We start from the raw sequence: 15704 nt of genomic DNA, 5'->3' as shown, positions 1-15704 counted from the left end.
AAACCGAAAACGTGAATCGTATTTTGGACTCAATTTTCAAATGGTTTGTCGGAATTGATCAAATAAGATGGCGTTGGAAAGCTGCTGAAAATCCGCATCTTCCATATATGTATTGTTTTTTCTAATTCTATATGATTTAAAAGTAATTTGAAAAATGGTGAAATTCTGGGCAAACGTATTTTCGCGATTTTTTGCAAACGGTTTGTCGGATTAACGCAAATGATATGGCGTTGGAAAGCTATGTAAAATGCGCAACTTTTTCGTATAGAAATGTTTTTCTAATTCCTTACGGTTTAAAAACGAATTTGAATACGGTCAAATTTGAATTTGAACGCGATTTTTTTAAAAAGTTTGTCGAAATATGGCAAATAATATACAGTTGGATAGCTATCGAAAATGTGAAACTTAGTCATGTTGAACATTTTCTCTACTTTGCAACCATTTAAGAGTAATTTTGAATACGACATGATGGATCCTACTGTTTTCTCGTGTGAAAAACAGAATAGTCGTACTGATATATATATATATATATATATATATATATATGTTTGTACTGATCTATTTTTTGTAGAGTAATTTTGAATGGTTCCGAAAAAGGGTACTTGTACTGATGCTTGCATGGGTTTGTACTAAGCAAGTTTTCACTAACTAGACTTTGCTCTGTTTTTTGGGTAATATTTTTCTCGTAATTTTTCAACGGTTTGCTATATCCTAACCCTGAACTTGCATGGTTTATATTGTTGAACTGAATGTTATTGTATGTCGGCCCTGTACTTTCATGGTTTATATCATCGAACTGAATGATATTTTTTTCAAAAAGAATTTTTTTGTTATTCTTTTTTTTGAACTAAACATTTTTTACAACGATGTTCTGGACTTTTCTTATTTTATGACTTGTACTTTTACCATTTGAATTGCATGGAGTTTTCTTTTGCTTGAACTTTTACAATTTGAATTTCTGTCATTTCTTTTATTCCGAATGGACCACCGTTTTTAACTTGTACTGATCAATATTTTTAATTAAACCATTTTTCCTTTGTAGAACGGACCACCGTTTTTGTTTGTATGGATCAGTTGTAGAACTTGGACGTCAATGTCACAGAATTAATTTGTGACCTTCTCACGTTTCCTTTTAAAGTTGTTTTTTCCCTCGAACTTTATTGGCACCAAATTTTCTTGTCCGTGCCTCTCGAACTGATGCGATTTTTTTCGACGAGTACGTACCAAATTTCTCTGTACTGTTATGTTTTTAACACACACACATATTGAATTGTTCCCACATTTCATTATGAATTTATTATATATAAAAGTTGAACTATACGACACCTTTTTAATGAATCTAACAAGTATTTTCGCTCGCTAAACTTCCAAATGTTTTTCCGTTGTAAACTCAAGTCTGAACAGTTGTAAACACTTCTAAATTGAATTGAAATAAAATATAGGAACACTCGAGTCTGAACAATTGCAAATAGTTCTAAATTGAACTGAAATAAATATAGGAACTGAAGAGAGTGTATTTTTAGATTTCTGCTAGCATGCATCATGACATTTTAGATATGTTTTTACAATAGAACATATACTAATTTTTATGTCAAGTAACCTCAAACAAAACAAAAGTGGAGCTTCATTTACAAGAATAGAACAGAACATATGCTAGTTTTGATCCATACAAGGTTTTCTCAAATGCTTATTAAGAATAACACACAACTCCTGTTGTGCTATAGGAAGAACACTTAAACAAGGGAAATTGGACATAGAATCGTTAAGTAGGTGTACTAAAAAGCATACAAAACATGTACTGAAAAAGAACAAAATATTCTTAGCGTTACATGGGCCTCCTATGGCAGAGGTGAATGTTCTAATAGTTGCGTCGTCGCACGGCCTCGTGTGGCGGAGGTGAACGGCTTGTGGTGGTAAGGGTGAACGGCTTGAGCGCTGCATGTCCAAAAAAATGGTTTTATTTGACAACACGAAAACATAAAAAGGATGATTTCAGTTTCATAAATTAACTCAAGAGGCAGTACCTCTAGCAATGGAAGATTACTGAGCCAAATGTCCATTCCGTGGCTACAGAAAAACTGATTATTTTGTTTTTCTTAGTGGTGCCACTACCTTCAGATTAGAAGGACATACATAATACTCAAACGCTGAACTGCACATATTTTTTACATCATTTTCACGGCTTGACAATACATCCATCTCATTTATTCAGTTTATCGGTTAACAAAAAGTATCAGCTATCAGTCCACAAAGAGCATCAACTATCAGTTCACAAAAATATGAAACATCACAGGAACATAAAAAGAATGTTTATTAGTTCACAAACCTATCAGCAATAGTAGTCCTGCGGCTCCAGTGCAGCCGCCATTGTTGGTTTTTCTTCTTAAAATACACATTGAACTGTTGTAACAAAAAAGAAACTTTAAACCACAAGATTTAGCAAGATGAACCACTAGCTTACTAACTAGAGAATTGAATGAATTTCAAAAATTGAACTTTTTTCTAATGCTCTGCAAGCCAGAAAATGGGGGATTAAAGTTTGTAGCAGTAGTGCTCATGCCTATATAGGGCTCTCCCAGGACAAGCCCTTCTGTATAAAAACCTAGTGGTTTAAATTCAAAATGTGGACAATGCCACCACACATTTTATTAGTATATATTCTCACCTTATCCTCCGGTGCCTGTTTTGTGTTATATGAAGATGCAAAACATAAAGGGAATTGTACTTACGATTCGGAATTAGATGAACCGAATAGCAAACAAAAGATGGCTGAAAAACTGAACTAGCTCAACCATTCTACTTTTTGGGAATCTAATGCTCTACAGATGAAGTGAACTCTTCGACACATATCTTTCATTTGTAAACATACCCAACTCACACCCTCATGTATATTGTGTAAACATAAAGGCACAATCAACTGAGCTAGAGACGGAAAAATACAGGAGATGGGAAGTGCCAACAAGTGGACACTACAGTGCATGCGTTCTTGTGATCTCCAACACCATACAATCTTGCTATACATAATCCTGGATGCATGCTGACCATTCCATTCAAAACGTAAGAATTTCGCAGCAAAGAGTTCAAAAAATGACTACACCGAGAATGTATCTGACACTTCCTCTAATTGCTCTTGAATTATTTTGCCGCTGTAGGGGGATCCCAGCTACTACCAAGTCATTCCCGAGGAGCTTATAGAGGCAGCACAGTTGGTCACAGGCCAGGTGTAAGTTTGAACTATCAGGTGTGCTGGGATTTGGCCTCTGTAGAGAAACAAGAAGTCAGAACAAATAGGAGTTATATAGGTTACATATTTTTGCCTTCTATAATGACGTGCTTCCTGGGCAGTCCAAAAGCAGCAGCCGCACAAGTTCAGTAGCCGCTCAACACGCGCACCTACTCGATGGGAATTTACACAGATTGTTTGCAATTTGTACAAACTTTTAAAACATGAACTCTGTGGTCCAAAACTTAGTGTTTGAACTAAAATGCATGTTTTAACTAAGTTGCATGATAGCTCAAAATCGAAATCAAATCATTCATAAATTGCACCAAATATATCACATATTTGCAAAGATGAAATGTATCTAGTGTTGCTAGCAAGTTGATTAATAGAATGACTCCATGTATCTCTCTTATTTCTTTCCATGATGGTATGGTAAGTGATAACAATATACAATGTACAATACACACATGTACTACACAAGACTCTTCGTCTGTACTGCTTAGAACAACAAATTAATCAAAAGAAAACTAATTTATGAAGGAAACAATTCTTGAACTTTGGTTAGAGCTTTGTTCATTGAGATTTTTGAACTCTTGCAGTAGTTATACCTGAACTTGCACTGTCGTGGTTCTAAGTCTGACAGTGATGTAGGGGGATAAGTATGGAGAGGCAAGACCTTAGCTATGGAGAAGTTGTAAGCACATGAGGTTTACGAGTTCAGGCCCTTCTCGGAGGAAGTAATAGCCCTACGTCTCGGAGCCCGGAGGCGGTCGACTGGATTATGCGTGTATGAATTATAGGGGTGCGAACCCTTTACACTGAGGAGGGGGTGGCTTATATAGAGTTCGCCGGCCCCCCTCGGCCCTCAGTTGTGTAGGGTCTTAAATACATTAAAGTCGGGCGTTACTTGTAACGCCTCTAATAAAGTGCTATGATGACCATAAAGGCTACCTAATAACCGACCGTTAGCGTGCGGAGTGTCTTTAGGTCTCCTGGCCGTCGAGTGATTGGACCTTGGTCGAGTGATTACTTCTTGGTCGAGTGTCTTCGAGTCTGTCAAGTGAAACACCTTCAAGTCGATTGAAAGGTGATTTCTTCTTGAGATGTCCTTGGGTAGGGCAGCTGGGACAGGTCCATGACCCTACCCTATGTACATAGCTTCATCATTAGCCCCCGAATGGATCGAGGTTTGAGTGGGGAAGGAGTTGAGCACTTCTCCGACTCATTTTTCATGCTATGAGCATATCTTGTTTCGGATCAATGAACCTGAGTGATGACAGAAACTTCCTTTTCGGTCGCCTTGATCCATTCTTAGTTTTTTGTCGAGTGAGTTTCCTTACTTGAGAGGCTCCGAGTGACGGTGTGGAGGAGATCTTCGGTCTGACAAGTTGTTCTGCTGCTCGCAGATTTCGCGGGATCCGAATTTTGGGAAGCGCGCGGGACGGGGAAGGCCGCAGTAATCGGATGGGATAGGGCGGAGCCGCCTCGATCCCCATGCCACCTTTTTGGCCACGTACCGCGTGCGCGATTGTTACGGGATTTGACAGGACCGCCCGGGCCTACCAGTCAGCCACTCGGAAGCGGCCTCATATAAGGCGTTGAACCAGGGTCTCTTGAACAGTGCGTCCCCATTATCTCTTCTCCTCTTCAACCTCCTTCGTCGCACTCGCTCTCGCCCCAGCACCACTGCTCCGTACGCGTCTCGCCGGCGACGATAGGGAAGGAGAAGACGGCGGCTCTGGAGCGGGCAAATAAAGCGACGGCAAAGGCGAAGGGGAAAGCGACCAGTCGGGGCGGATCTTCCTCGCGGACCGGCCTGCCGAAGGGCTGGATCCAGGGGGACTGGATCCGCTCGATGATCACCCAAGAGGATCTCGACGACCTGGCCGAAGGAGGGCTGATCCCCCATGAATCGGCGCAGCTTCCGGGGAAGGAATCCGAGCCGCAACCTCAGGAGGGTGAGCGCGTTCTCCTCACCACCCACGTCGACCGTGGACTTTCCTTGCCTCCTCACCCTTTCTTTCGTGGATTTCTGAACTTCTTTGGGGCGCAACTCCACCACTTCACTCCCAACTCAATCGTTTATCTCGCCGCTTTCATTTCTTTGTGTGAGAACTTTCTGGGTTGCCGGCCTCATTGGGGTCTTTTCAAGCACATTTTCACTTATCGCTCTCAGACGGTGAAAAAGGCCAATCCGAGTGACGAGAGAACTCAAGTGATTCGGATGTGCGGGGGTCTTGGTGTTCAGATGAGAGGGAAAAGTTCCTTTCCGGCCATGATTCTTCCCGACTCGGTTCGCGGATGGCAGTCGACCTAGTTTTACTGCAAAGACCAGTCGACGCCAGGGCAGTCGACCGGCCTCCCTCCTTTTACCATGGACCGAGTGAGGAAACCCTCCTCTTTGAAGGTGCTCCCGGAGGAGAAGGCGCAGGTGAGGGTGTTGGTCGAGCGAGTGGTCCAGCTTATCCGTGACGGGGTCACCGGTATGGATCTCTTGGAGGTCTTCCTTCAGCGGCGCATCCAGCCTCTTCAAGCTCGAGACCATCCGATGTGGATGTATTCGGGTCTTGATGACTCCACTCGGATTCATCCAGAGGAGGTCGACGACGACACATTGGAGAAGTGGCTGTCGGGCATGACCGGAAACAAGGACAACCCCATGGGAGCCAGGAGAGTTCCTCCATTCAACCAGTCCCATGTACCAGAGAAGGTCCGATTCTGAGCTTTTGATTGTAATCTGAATTCACTCGCGCAGCCGTCTATACCACATCGACTGACTTTATTCTTCCTGCTTTCTTTCAGGCCCTTATCGAAATGTATTCAATGCCCAACGGAGAGCAAGAGCAAGATCTGGAAGGCGAGGCGAGCGGCGGCGACAGTGGCGAATGGACTTCTGACGGTGAAGGGGACGGAGAAAGCGACGACCCAAGTGACGAAGAAGAAGTCGAGTCGCCTCCTCGCAGGGAGAGGCGATCCAAGCTTGACCAAGAACGACCGAGCTCCCGCGAACAGGCGACTGCTCAGGCTGGTCAGTCTTCAAAGCGTCCTCGGATCTCTTCACCAACCCCAGCCGAAAAAGCGCTAAAGCATCCCAAAGTTGCAGAGCCGAAGACTCGGAAGGCGTTGCCGAAGATTAAGATTGACATCCCCGTCGCTTCCGCGTGAGTGTCTCCCTTTGTATTCACTCGACGCCCCGCGTTGTTTGTTTTTCTTGTTTTAACCAGACGAACTTTGGAACTGGTAGTGCTGCTACTTCCGGGACCTCAGCTTACAGGGACGAGGATGAGGTGATGGAGGATGTGGTCACTTCCAATCCGGGTATGATTTCTGCCATTCTATTTTTGTTTGGTCGACCCAACTGCAATGTGCACCATTGGGTGATGTGATTTTGGCGATTGAACTTTGCACAGCTCCCAACATTATTGACCTCCCTGATGATGATGAAGAGCCTGAGAGGCCTTTGACGAGGAAGAATAGGCAAGCTCCTGCAAGCAAGGTGCTACAGTCGACGCCGAGGGCCGAACCAGTCGTTCAGGACACTGGCGACGCCAATCGGGGTTCTGTCACCTTCGCCGTGCCACTGTCGAGTGCCTTGCCTTCTTCGTCGACTGCTCAGGCCCCTCTCGACCCACCTTCAGTTTTTGCGACCCATCATGTCCCAAAGGACGAAGTGAATGCTGCCAAGGAAGCTATACGCCAGGCGGGCATCATGATGGAGAAGATGAAGATGGTGCGGGACGCCAGTCAGGCCGCCTACGACGCCAGCTCGGCTCTCCAAAGCAATGTTCAGGTTAGTTGGTCGCCGCTTGTTCTGTTAGGATATGCTATCTGAAGACACTTTCTGAAAATCTTTGCATCTGTACACCCACTGGGTGCGTTGATTGAATTTTTGAATTAGTGGGGGCACGCTAAGTGCACCCACTGGGTGTAGTCCCCGAGACTACGGTGGACTGCTGGCAGTCGACTGTAGTCTTTGTATTTTGTCAAGTGTAAACCGAACTGGTAGTTTGTCTCTTCCACTCGGTCTGGTCGAGTGGGATCAGAACCGGTGGGGGCACGCCAAGTGCACCCACTGGGTGTAGTCCCCGAGACCGCGGTCGACTACTGGCAGTCGACTGTGGTCTGAGTTCTTTCTCTCTCCTTTTTTTTACTCCCTGCACTCGACTCCGGCAGGCCGGTCGAGTGGGATCAAAACTGGTGGGGGCACGCAAAGTGCACCCACTGGGTGTAGTCCCCGAGACTATGGTGGACTGCGGGCAGTCGACCATAGTCTTAGTACTTATTGTCTTTGTCGTTTTCCGCTGTAAAATAACTTCTCCTCTTTGATTCCAGAAATCTTGTGATCTTGGAGTTCGCTTTGCTGACTTGGAGAAACAGCAGATCCAACTGAACCTTGACTTGGAGCTGGCCAAGAGAGAGATGCAAAAGGCCAAGGACGGTGCCAATGGTAAGATGAGTTTGTTGACTGGTTTGTCTTAGGCTTGAGTACCCTTCTGCTCTTTCTGAATCGATCATCATTTCTTTGCAGAAAAACTGAGAAAAGCTCTGGCGAAGAAGGATCGGGATTTGGCTGCTGCTCGAAAGGAAGCTGATGATAGAACCGCTCTAGCTGAACAGAAACTGGCTTCGGTCGGCCATTTGGAAGAAGAGAATACCAAGATGAAATCTGCTCCGAACGAAGCCAACAAGGAGTGCACGGGCCTAAAGAAGACAATCTCAATCTGTACGAGAAGATGGAAAGCATCGCTCGCAGGAGGGATGATCTGGAGGGCTATCTATGGAGCCTTGCTAAGAAGTTGTTCAGCAAGCTTGAAGGTACACATTTTGTTCCGACTGATTTTTTTGTCGACTCAGCGTACGAAAATTGACTTATCCTTGGATCGTGAATGCAGAGTTTCGCCAAAACTTCGAGGAGGAGACTGGGCGGATTGAGCCAGGTTTGGACCCAATCAATTCTCCCGTGAAAGATGAAACTGCCATGAATCTGCTCCGACTGGAATCCTGCATCGACGTTGTTGTGGACTACTTGGCTCGACTGAAGGTCTCCACGTCATGGATTGACCCGGCACTTTGGCCAGAGGCCACGCTCCAGAATGATCTTGAGTCTCTGATGACTCGACTTAATGAGATCGCTGACCGAGTGCAGGAGTGGAAGAAATCTTCTGCCCGGTGTGGTGCTGATGTGGCTCTGTCTTTGGTTCGTGTCCATTGCAAGGAGGTGCGACAAGACAAGCTGGCAGCAATCAAGGTCGCCAACACCCAGAAGCATGACTTCCGATCTTTTATGGAGACTTTCATCGCTGCAGCAATTCGGGTCGCCGACGGCGTCGACCTAGACGAGTTCGTCGAGCCTGCCAGTCCTCCTCCCGCGGAGTGAACAAACTTTTATGCCTCACCTTAAATTTGCCTCGAAATGCCGAGTGGTTTTTGTAACCGTTAAACTCTTTCGGGCTGAATGCCCGAGCACTTCGATATGTGGTCCGAAACCTTTAGGATTTATCTGAACTTGGTTTATCATTGAATATCTTTATGAGTCCTCCGTCTTGTGGAAATCGTTCTTCACTTGAGACAACTTTCGTATTTGTGGCGCAGCTCCCAAGGAGAAGGTGGCAGTCGACCTGCACCTCGTCGTCCTTGTGGAGTGTGATGGAGCACAGGTTGTATTTGTGGCGAAGTTCCCAAGGAGAAGGTGGCAGTCGACCTACACCTCATCATCCTTGCGGAGTGGGATGGAGCGCACGTTGTATTTGTGGCGAAGCTCCCAAGGAGAAGGCAACAGTCGACCTGCACCTCGTCGTCCTTGCGGAGTGGGATGGAGCGCACGTTGTATTTGTGGCGAAGCTCCCAAGGAGATGGTGGCAGTCGACCTGCACCTCGTCGTCCTTGCGGAGTGGGATGGAGCGCACATTGTATTTGTGGCGAAGCTCCCAAGGAGAAGGTGGCAGTCGACTTGCACCTCATCGTCCTTGCGGGTTGGCGATGTGTTTCGTACTTAGGCGAGTACTGGACTGCAGCTAAGCCCCCGAGTGGGAGTCTGGCTCACCACTCGGTAGGATTTTTCAAACTTAGGCGAGTATTGGACTGCAGCTAAGCCCCCGAGTGGGAGGGTCGCTCACCACTCGGTAGGATTTTTCAAACTTAGCTGAGTACTGGACTGCAACTAAGCCCCCGAGTGGGAGGGTCGCTCACCACTCAGTAGGATTTTTCAAATACTTAGGCGAGTAATGGACCGTAGCTAAGCCCCCTAGTGGGAGGGTCGCTCACCACTCGGTAGGATTTTTCAAACTTAGGCGAGTACTGGACTGCAGCTAAGCCCCCAAGTGGGAGGGTCGCTCACCACTCGGTAGGATTTTTAAATACTTAGGCGAGTACTGGACTGCAGCTAAGCCCCCAAGTGGGAGGGTCGCTCACCACTCGGTAGGATTTTTCAAACTTAGGCGAGTACTGGACTGCAGCTAAGCCCCCGAGTGGGAGGGTCGCTCACCACTCGGTAGGATTTTTCAAACATAGGCGAGTACTGGACTGCAGCTAAGCCCCCGAGTGGGAGGGTCGCTCACCACTCGGTAGGATTTTCAAATACTTAGGCGAGTACTGGACTGCAGCTAAGCCCCCGAGTGGGAGGGTCGCTCACCACTCGGTAGGATTTTTCAAACTTAGGCGAGTAATGGACTGCAGCTAAGCCCCCGAGTGGGAGGGTCGCTCACCACTCGGTAGGATTTTTCAAACTTAGGCGAGTACTGGACTGCAGCTAAGCCCCCAAGTGGGAGGGTCACTCACCACTCGGTAGGATTTTCAAATACTTAGGCGAGTACTGGACTGCAGCTAAGCCCCCGAGTGGGAGGGTCTCTCACCACTCGGTAGGATTTTTCAAACTTAGGCGAGTACTGGAATGTAGCTAAGCCCCCGAGTGGGAGGCTGGCTCACCACTCGGTAGGAATTCCAAATACTTAGGCGAAATGGGGTCGCAGCTAAGCCCCCGAGTGGGAGGCTGGCTCACCACTTGGTAGGAAATTATTTTTACAAACTTAGGCGAAACAGATTCGCAGCTAAGCCATCCACTGGGGGGTTTCTCACGCAAACAAAAACAATAACAATCACTGGGAAAATTATAACGCTCTTGTCTTTGATAAATAAACTACATGAGTTTTTCTTATTACATCTCATCCGAGTGAAAATTCAAGTATAAAAGGGGCGGAGGAGCTCCGCATTCCAGGCTCGTGGCTCATCAATCTGGCGATCGACATTATAGAGGTGGTACGCTCCATTGTGGAGGACTCTGGTGACTATGAAGGGGCCTTCCCAGGTAGGAGCGAGTTTGTGTGGTTTCTGCTGATCCACTCGGAGGACTAAGTCTCCTTCTTGGAAGGCTCGACTCTTCACATTTCTGGCATGGAATTGACGCAAGTCTTGCTGATAGATGGTCGATCGGATCACGGCCATTTCTCTTTCTTCTTCCAGGAGGTCGACTGCGTCCTGCCGGGCTTGTTCTGCTTCATCTTCAGAGTAGAGCTCAACTCGGGGGGCGTTGTGAAGCAGGTCACTCGGCAAGACTGCTTCGGCTCCGTAGACCAGAAAGAATGGGGTTCTTCTGGTCGATCGGTTCGGGGTTGTCCTCAATCCCCAAAGGACTGATGGAAGCTCGTCGACCCATGCACGTGCTGCGTGCTTGAGATCGCGCATCAATCGAGATTTCAGTCCTTTGAGAATTAGGCCGTTTGCTCTTTCCGCTTGTCCATTCCACTGGGGGTGAGCGACCGAAGCGTAGTCGACTCGTGTGCCCTGAGAGGCGCAAAAGGCCCTGAATTTGTCGGAATCGAAGTTCGACCCATTATTAGTGATGATGATGTGCGGAACTCCATATCTGAATATCAACTCTCTGATGAAACTGATAGCAGTGCAAGCATCAAGATTCTTGATAGGCTTAGCTTCAATCCATTTGGTGAACTTGTCAACTGCTACTAGCACATGAGTGAAGCCGCTCCTGCCTGTTCTCAGTGGTCCAACCATGTCCAGCCCCCAAACAGCGAAGGGCCAGACGAGTGGAATGGTTTTCAGGGCTGACACGGGCTTGTGCAACATATTGGAGTAATACTGACATCATTCACATTTGTCGACTATCTCTTTCGCCATTTCATTCGCTCTTGGCCAGTATAATCCCGCTCGGTATGCTTTAGCCACAATGGTCCGAGAGGACGCATGATGGCCACATGTCCCCGAGTGGATATCATCAAGGATCATCTGACCTTCTTCTGGTGTAATACACTTCTGACTGACTCCGGTCGCGCTTTCTCTATATAACTGTCCTTTTATGACTGTAAAGGTCTTGGATCGACGGACGATCTGTCGAGCCTCTTCTTCATCTTCTGATAGCTCTTTCGTTAGGATGTACGCGATGTACGGTACTGTCCAGTCGGGAGTGATGACCAAGACTTCCATGATCAGGTCGACCACAGCTGGAACTTCAACTTCAGTCGGATCTGTGGCACTTTTTGGCTGCGGGGCCTCTTCAGTGAAGGGATCCTCCTGAACTAATGGTGTGTGGATGTGTTCCAAAAACACATTGCTGGGAATGGCTTCTCTTTTGGAACCTATTTTTGCCAAATCATCAGCTGCTTGATTTTTCAGTCGGGGTATGTGATGAAGTTCTAACCCCTCGAATTTCCTCTCTAGCTTTCTCACTGCATTGCAATAACCAGTCATGGCTGGACTTCTGACATCCCACTCCTTCATCACCTGATTAACCACCAAATCTGAGTCGCCATAGACCATGAGGCAACGGACGCCGAGAGAAATGGCCATGCGCAACCCATATAAAAGTGCTTCATATTCTGCCTCGTTATTGGAGGAATCAAAATGGATTTGAAGAACATATCTGAGCTTATCTCCTCGGGGGGAGACCAACACCACTCCGGCACCGGAACCATTCAGCATCTTGGAACCGTCGAAGAACATGGTCCAATGCTCCGAGTGAACCTGAGTCGGCAGTTGCTGTTCAATCCACTCGGCGACGAAATATGCGATTGCCTGGGACTTGATAGCATTCTTTGCCTCAAACTTGATATCTAGAGGAAGGAGTTCAATCGCCCATTTTGCCACTCGACTAGTTGCATCTCTATTATGCAGGATCTCTGACAATGGAGCGTCGCTGACGACTGTAATGGAATGATCAGAGAAGTAGTGAGCAACTTTCTTTGTGGTCATATAAATCCCATATACAAGCTTCTGATAATGAGGATATCTTTGCTTCGACGGGGTCAAAACTTCAAAAATATAATATACTGGGCGCTGAACTTTGAAGGCTTTTCCTTCTTCTTCCCGCTCGACCATAAGTACCGTACTGACGACTTGTCACGTGGCTGCAATGTAAATCAGCAAAGGCTCCTTGCTGATTGGGGCATCAAGCACCGACTGGGTGGAGAGCAGAGCTTTGAGCTCTGCAAACGCTGCATCAGCTTTGGGAGTCCACTTGAACTTGTCGGACTTCTTCATCAATCGGTAAAGAGGCAATTCCTTTTCACCGAGACGAGATATGAATCGACTTAAAGCGGCCAAGCAACCAGTAAGCTTCTGGACGTCGTGCACTCGCACAGGACTTTTCATTCGGAGTATTGTACCGACTTTTTCTGGATTGGCGTCGATTCCCCATTCGGAAACGAGAAAACCGAGTAATTTTCCGCCAGGAACTCTGAATGTGCACTTTGATGGATTGAGCTTGATATCATACCTCCTGAGGTTGGCAAAGGTTTCAGCAAGGTCAGTCAACAGGTCGGAACCCTTCCGTGACTTGACCACAATATCATCCATGTATGCTTCCACATTCCGACTGATTTGAGTGAGCAAACACTTCTGAATCATCCTCATGAATGTGGCTCCGGCATTCTTGAGGCCGAACGGCATGGTAACATAACAGAAGCACCCGAATGGAGTGATAAAAGCTGTTTTGATCTCGTCAGGTCCATACAGACGGATCTGATGGTACCCGGAATAGGCGTCTAAAAAAGACAGTCACTCACACCCCGCAGTCGAGTCGACTATCTGGTCGATGCGGGGGAGAGGAAAATGATCTTTCGGGCAGGCCCGATTGATATGTTTAAAGTCAATGCACATGAGAAGTGACTTGTCCTTCTTGGGGACCATGACAACGTTGGAGAGCCACTCGGAGTGGTAGATTTCTCGGATGAACTCTGCTGCTAAGAGCCGAGCCACCTCCTCGCCAATAGCCTTTCTCTTTTGGACGGCGGACCGTCAGAGATGCTCTTTGATAGGTTTTACTTTTGCGTTGACTCTTAGGCGGTGCTCAGCCAGCTCCCTGGGAACACCCGGCATGTCAGAAGGCTTCCATGCAAAAATGTCCTAGTTCTCACGGAGGAACTGATGAGCGCTTCTTCCTATTTGGAGTCGAGTGTCGTTGAGATATGAGTTGGAGCAGCGCTGGGATCGGTCGGGTGAATGTGAGCTGTCTTCATTTCCTCAGACGACTGAAAAGCTGATTCTGTAGGGGGCTTCTTGGCTCGCAACAAATCACTCGGGTCTGCAGTCTTCTGGTATTCCTGCAGCTCCACCACTGCCATCTGAGCATCAACGATCTTTGAACCTTTCTGAAAACATTCTTCTGCTTTCTTCCGATTGCCCGTAACAGTGATCACACCTTTGGGGCCAGACATCTTCAATTTAAGATACACATAACATGGTCGGGCCATGAAGCGTGCATAAGCCGGCTTGCCCAAAATAGCATGATAGGAACTCTGGAAGTCTACAACTTCAAACGTCAACTTTTCTTTGCGGTAATTCTTGGAATCACCGAAAACCACATCAAGAGTAATCTGGCCGAGTGATTCAGCCTTCTTCCCAGGAATGACTCCATGGAAACTCATGTTGCTGGTACTGAGTCTGGACATCGGAATGCCCATCCCTTTCAACGTCTCAGCATACAGTATGTTCAAACCACTGCCACCATCCATCAAGACTTTGGTCAGTCGAGTGCCTTCAACAACTGGGTCGACCACCAAAGCTTGCCTCCCGCGGGTGGCAATGTGCATTGGGTGATCTGATCGGTCAAATGTGATGGCAGTCTGAGACCACTTCAGATAACTGGGTGTTGCCAGAGCAACCATATTCACCTGTCGGTTGATAACTTTTAGTCGACTTTTGCTTTCAACATCGGCAAAAATCATCAGGGTGGAATTGACCTGGGGGTATCCATCGTCACTATCTTCCTTGTCCTCAACTTTGTCCGACTCCTTTTCCTTATCTTTGGGCTGCTTGCCCTGGAACTGCTGGATCAAGAGTCGACACTATCGAGTGGTATGTTTCGGGTAAATGAAATTACCCTCTTCATCTTTCTTGGTGTGGATGTGACATGGCAAATCCAACACATCATTTCCGTCCTGATCTTTGACTTTCTTGGGGTTCCAAGATCCTTTAGGTTTCCCCTTAAACTTTCCCTAAGTTACAGCCAAGGCTTCCCCAGGAGCAGCTGGCTCGGCTTTCCGCTTCTGTTTTCGATTGGAATTTCCTCCGGTTTCTTGAGCGACTGACTTGAGCTTGCCACTCCTGAGTCGATCGTCATCTTCACCATTAGCGTACTTGGTGGCAATCTCCATCATCCGATTCAGAGACATATCTCCGGTTCGACTGAATTTCAGATTCAGTTCTCTGTACTTGACGCCTTCTTTGAAGGCACAGACTGCTTGGTGGTCAGCCACATTCTCTATCGTGTGATGTAACGTGATCCATCTCTGGATGTAATCCCTCAAAGTTTCATTCGGCTTCTGCACGCAAGACCGCAGTTCCGTCAGCCCTGCCGGTCGCTTGCATGTTCCTTCAAATGTGGTGACAAACACTCGGGCGAGATCTTCCCAAGTGTAAATGCTGCTGGGTGCTAACTGGTTCAGCCACGCTCTGGCCGAGCCCTCCAACATGAGAGGCAGGTGCTTCATGGCCACTTCATCATTGCCGCCGCCAATCTGGACGGCCACTCGATAGTCTTCAAGCCAATATCGGGCTTGGACTCACCAGTGAACTTACTGACTCCAGTCGCCAACCTGAAGTTGGGAGGAATCACAGCGGCCCTGATGGATCTACTAAAGCACTCTGGCCCCGAAACATGTACTCTGCTGATGGTAGGTGCATACCTGTCATGACCTTCTCGGTGAGCTCTGTTCCTATCGACCAAACCTTGAACGAGAATGGATCTCGCATCAAAGCCTGGCTCCCTGGGGTCGACTGGAATCCTTCGCCCAACACTATGAGGGCGCCTGTCATCCTGCTGTCGAGGCGCATACGACCCGCTCCTCGGGGGGAGGGGTGGGCCCTCGACGTCGATCATCACGATTGAATCGGTGATCGTACTGCTCACGGTTCCCGTACAGATTGCGCCGGTCCCCACGACCCTCACGCCTCGGGGCGATCTTGGGCTATGAGCCGACTAGACTGTGTCTGCAGCAACGGATCTGTTATGAATCCTGTTCCGCGACTGAGA

The sequence above is a fragment of the Triticum urartu genome, chromosome 6 (assembly GCF_003073215.2).
Source record: "Triticum urartu cultivar G1812 chromosome 6, Tu2.1, whole genome shotgun sequence".
Taxonomy (NCBI): Eukaryota; Viridiplantae; Streptophyta; class Magnoliopsida; order Poales; family Poaceae; genus Triticum; species Triticum urartu.
This window is presented reverse-complemented; position numbering follows the sequence as displayed.